This window comes from Odontesthes bonariensis, chromosome 11 (assembly GCF_027942865.1).
Source record: "Odontesthes bonariensis isolate fOdoBon6 chromosome 11, fOdoBon6.hap1, whole genome shotgun sequence".
NCBI classification, from domain to species: Eukaryota; Metazoa; Chordata; class Actinopteri; order Atheriniformes; family Atherinopsidae; genus Odontesthes; species Odontesthes bonariensis.
This window is the reverse complement of record NC_134516.1, coordinates 25,968,100-25,972,921: the sequence shown is the minus strand read 5'-3', so window position 1 is coordinate 25,972,921 and position 4,822 is coordinate 25,968,100. Positions and strand designations below refer to the sequence as shown.

Here is a 4,822-nt window from a genome sequence, read left to right as displayed (position 1 = left end):
ATAGACGTCAATTGCGTTTTTTAACGGAGCGGGCTGGGGGACAATCTAGCGGAGTTTGTCATTAAATATTAGGCTTGTAAACACTAAACAGAGAATATACTGGCAAAATTACCCACAAAGTGGCAGCAGTGCCACTTTGCACAAAAAAAAAGCTTGTTTTCTCCGTTTTTTTCGTCAAACAGCTGTTTTTTTCGTGAAACCAACCTATGTTCTACTGTCTATTACTAAAGGACTGAAAAAGGTAGAAACAAACTTTTTTTTTCCTGATGAAAGAAGAGAGTCTACTCTTTCGTTTGGAAATTTCGGTGTGTACATAGTCATAAGACACACTTTTCTGTGGGTCTTGGAAAATCAGTCAAAATACTGTAAAACACTTGGCAGTATGGGTCTCTCTGCACTGAAAATGGCTGGCAGCCACTCATAGAGCCTGCATACAGTCCGGACACAAAGGTGGCAGCACCGTGGGGTGCCATGCCAACCAAGGCCTTGAATGTAGTGTGAGATTTGTATGTGGAAAAAACCGCACTCTGAAGGAGCAGAGAGGATGGCGCCTGACAAAATATCTCCGTACAATAAAGGACCGCCTGTGTGTCAGAAAAAGCTGCAAACTCAACTGGCAGGTGAGCTCTCACTGTCGCTGGAGGAATCCAAAGGCGCTGGCTTCCTAACAGGCAGTACAGGAAATGAGTCCATGTGGAGATGATTCCACTTGCAGCAGTGCGGTGAATGCTGAACCTCTCTGCAAGATCCCTGGGAGGAAAACCCACTGACAGGTACATCAGGAAAAGAAGAAACTCATCAGTGGGTCTCAGTTTCTGTTGAGATATAAAAACAAAAGGCCTCTGTTTAGTTACCTTGACATTGACATTATTATTACAAAGCATAAATCAGAAAACTTTTGATTTTTTTTGTTTTTGTGTGTTGTTGATTTGTTTTTGTTTTGTTCGTTTTCAGTAAGGTTTTACATTATGCATTGCTGTTTGGTGTGTAATTTGTTTTTATGTGAAAGCAATAAAAAATATATTAACAAAAAAGGCCTACACCTTTTAATATCACGTCACGTTACATCATCACTTACCGATGCTGGGTGATGGACTGTGCTGCTGCTGGCAGAGACACTCTGAAAGGATAAAATAGGCATAAATGACACTTTAAAAGCTGTGTGCTATTTATACGCACTTTCATTAAGTGGACCAGTGAAAAGTATTTAGTAGAAAGCTGATAATAAGCTGTTTTATATGCTAAGTCATAGCTTGCTCTGAAGGCTTTCAGGCACTGCTTGGATTTGAACCCAGGATCTCCTGTTTGCAAGACAGGCGCTTTGACCAACTAAGCCACAGCGCCACATGGTTCATAGAACTGATGAAAGAATAAAGAGCAGGAACTGGATCCGCCTCAGGAAGCGGTTTTTGTGATTTATTTCTGATATTCATGTGATCTCTGCATAAATCAGGGCTTGATGTTATTCACATTATCTCCATATGTGAAAACATTGGATTAAGTCCCAGTTCAATCTTCTGTAACTCAAGAATATTTAAAGCCATGAGATGAAGTGCCTCCAAGTACAGACTGCTTTAGAAGTCCAGCACTCCTGAAGCACTGCTGTAAACAGTTATGGCACCATGTTGATGTACATAATAACATCTTAAGGCACTGCTGGGATTTGAACCCAGGATCTCCTGTTTACTAGACAGGCACTTTGACCAACTAAGCCACAGCGCCACATGGTTCATAAATCTGATGAAAGAATAAAGAGCAGGAGGTGGATCCATCTCAAATTTTTTTTTTTGTGATTCTGTACCTCAAGAATATTTAAAGTCATGAGTAGAAGTGCCTAGCCTGGCGACGCCATCCTACGTACTTCCGCCCAAAGATTTTGGCTCCGCACATAGTCTGGCCAAATCACCCTACCTCGGTTCGCTCAGTGTTTTGCCAATCAGTAAACAGTTGCGAGTGGTGACGCAGAACTCACGTGCGGAGTCCATTGTAGTCCATATAATTGTAGTTCAACCGCAGCGGAAATAAACATGGCGACGGAAGAACGCTAGAAGCTATCCATGAAGTTGTCTCAACTCTGGAGATCATTACACAATTAAAGCGAGAGCGTAACAAAGAGGAATGCCTCTTCAATATTGTTAGTGGCAAGGATGTCGAAGCTCTCCTTCCAACTGGCTTTGGGAAAAGTTTGATTTATCAAATGGTACCGGTATAATGAAAGCGGATGTGGGAAGCGTGATTCGCGAGCTAGAGCCTCGCGAGAGTAAGCATGAACCTCGGCGCATAACCAACTTCATTTCTAAACATTATGATTGGTTAAGGGAACTCCGTTACTCCAATGAATTTAAGTTGCTGGGTAAGGTCCCACCCTCCAAGGAAACGGATTCCTCTTGGGTTTTCCCAGACTGTTTGACAGAGTCAACAGTCGGCTTTCACCCAGGCTAAGAAGTGCCTCCAATTGGTTCAAAACTTCATCATATCTTGCAGATATTGTTGGGTTTTCAACTCAGACCCTGCTGTTCATGAGGAAGTCACTTTCACCAGTTACAGCCAGATCTCATGAAGCGGTGTACTTATTACACGCCAAGTCATTTACTGTGTTTTTACAAGGCTTTTTTATGCTTTTGCGTTTTATTTTCCGCTACATATTTCAAGGAAATGACGTCCTGCCCTCAGCTTTTACTCTAACTCTGACTATTTCACAGTTTGTACATTTATTTTGATGTTATGTAGTGTGACACGAGGAGAACCTCCACCGTACTGTACCCTAACCATTTGACGTGTTGTGTGAACGGAGGAAAATTACACTCTGAAAGTAAAAAATACGCATAAATGACACTTTAAAAGCTGTGCGCTATTTAGACGCACTTTCATTAAAGGTAGAGTAGGAGATCCTGGATTTTGAGTCCAGCGAAGCTGCATTTTGAAAATACACAGGTAAAAAGTCCCAACCCTTTTCTCCACTTTCCCCCCGAAGGCACGCCTCTAGAGTACATGAACGCGCACGCGCACGAAGGTGCACGAGCGCTGTTCTGACAGCAAGCATCGATCGTTGCCGTATTTAGTATTTAGTATTTAGTTTATGCTAACTATACGTTTAATAATGCTAGGTGCTAGCCAAGCTGGCTCTAGTTTAGCTTCCTGCCAAGCTTCTGGACGTTCACGGAGCAGGGTACGCGCACAGGGGGAAGGAGGGGGAGGGAGGAGCAGATTGCAGTTTGATAGACGGCATCAGAATCCAATCATTGTGAACGGTCCGTTCACAATGACTGGATACTGTTTTTCCTGGATTGTACGTTCTAGAGGCCACTAAAACTTTTCATATTTGTGTCAAAACTTTTAATTAATTGGTTGCAATGGGGGTGTGAAGAGTATTTCAAGCAATATGTAAAAAAATGTTCCAGAAAAAGATCCCCTACCCCGCCTTTAAGTGGACCAGTTAAAATAATTATGTAGAAAGCTGATAAAAAGCTGTTTTCTATACTAAGTCATAGCTTGCTATGAAGGCTTTTAGGCACTGCTGGGATTTGAACCCAGGATCTCCTGGTTACAAGACAGGCACTTAGACCAACTAAGCCACAGCACCACATGGTTCATAAAGCTAATGAAAGAATAAAGAGCAGGAACTGGATCCATTTCAGGAAATGAGCTCCAGAGACTCTCCCAAAACTAACTGTGACTTCTAAAAAGCATTTTTATCAAGTCTGACCAAAGATGCTCATTGAAAGGTCCATCATTTGATGAAGAGCAACTACGCAAAGCATTCAGTAGAACCCTGACAACAACCTGATTCTCATGCTAAGTCATAGCTGAACCAAGGATCTCCTGTTTACAAGACAGGCACTTTGACCAACTAAGCCACAGCGCCACATGGTTCATAAAACTGATGAAAGAATAAAGAGCAGGAAATGGATCCACCTCAGGAAGTGGGTTTTGTGATTTATTTCCAATATTCATGTAATCTCTGCATCCTCACTGGCATAAAGGTTTGCACAAGGTGCAATAATTTTACTTACCCGAAGGAGTGTACTTTTGAAGTAAGGTGTATGTAGCATAGTCATACTTTTGGTAATCTAATGCAGGCACGTCACCAGACACTTTTTACCGGGACACGTGCCTCTGTAAACATGCGTTGTGCCCCTGTAAAAATTCCCAAAGACATCCTTCAGACTACGCTAAGACTGATATGTGCCAAGGAAGAATAACATAGGCACGATTTTCCCTATTTCAACCACGTAACCTACTTTAGCCAATGCTGCATAGGCCTACCAAAGAGTGAAGTGAGGAGGTTGTATTTGCAGGCATTGGGTGCGTCGCCTGTTCAGTGAATGGACAGTGTGTGACGCATTGCGCGCAATTTGGAAGTTAAGATGATATAACTTCTCAGACCATATAAGGAACTCTTAATTTAAGATTTTGACTTTTTATTTAGCAATATTCCCTCTTGTAGAAGTATTTATTGACTGTGCCACAGTGAGATTAAAACATGTTCAGTACCTGGACTGAAATATTGTTCGTTACTTTGTATCTGTTGAAAGTTGTAACACTGTGCATACTGTGTTTTTTAGTAATATTTCCTCTGGTAAAAGGCTGACTTGGTTATGTTTGATGAGCTACAGAAGGAGGAATTGAAAAGCTAAATGGCTGAACTCAGGTGTTTTTATTTGCTTAGATAGCCTGTAGCTCTGTTACTATGGTCACCCCACAGAAGTGCAGGAGAGGATATTCTGCTTTGACTCGTTTTGCTTGTTGTTTTTTAGCGTTTGTCTAAATGACTCTTTAAGTACGTGTTGTTTTTCAGGCGCTTTGTCTTTCAGGCTTTTAG

General features: G+C 41.7%; 3 non-coding genes across 3 annotated transcripts; all 3 read right to left on the bottom strand.

The window, feature by feature from the left end:
* Positions 1-1,270: 1,270 nt before the first annotated feature.
* Positions 1,271-1,344, bottom strand: trnaa-ugc (transfer RNA alanine (anticodon UGC)). The gene has a single exon. It is a non-coding gene; the product is annotated as a tRNA-Ala (tRNA).
* A 304-nt stretch (positions 1,345-1,648) lies between these two features.
* On the bottom strand, positions 1,649-1,722 carry trnat-agu (transfer RNA threonine (anticodon AGU)). Its single transcript has one exon. It is a non-coding gene; the product is annotated as a tRNA-Thr (tRNA).
* A 1,787-nt stretch (positions 1,723-3,509) lies between these two features.
* trnat-ugu (transfer RNA threonine (anticodon UGU)) lies at positions 3,510-3,583 on the bottom strand. Its single transcript has one exon. It is a non-coding gene; the product is annotated as a tRNA-Thr (tRNA).
* Between the last annotated feature and the right edge of the window lie 1,239 nt (positions 3,584-4,822).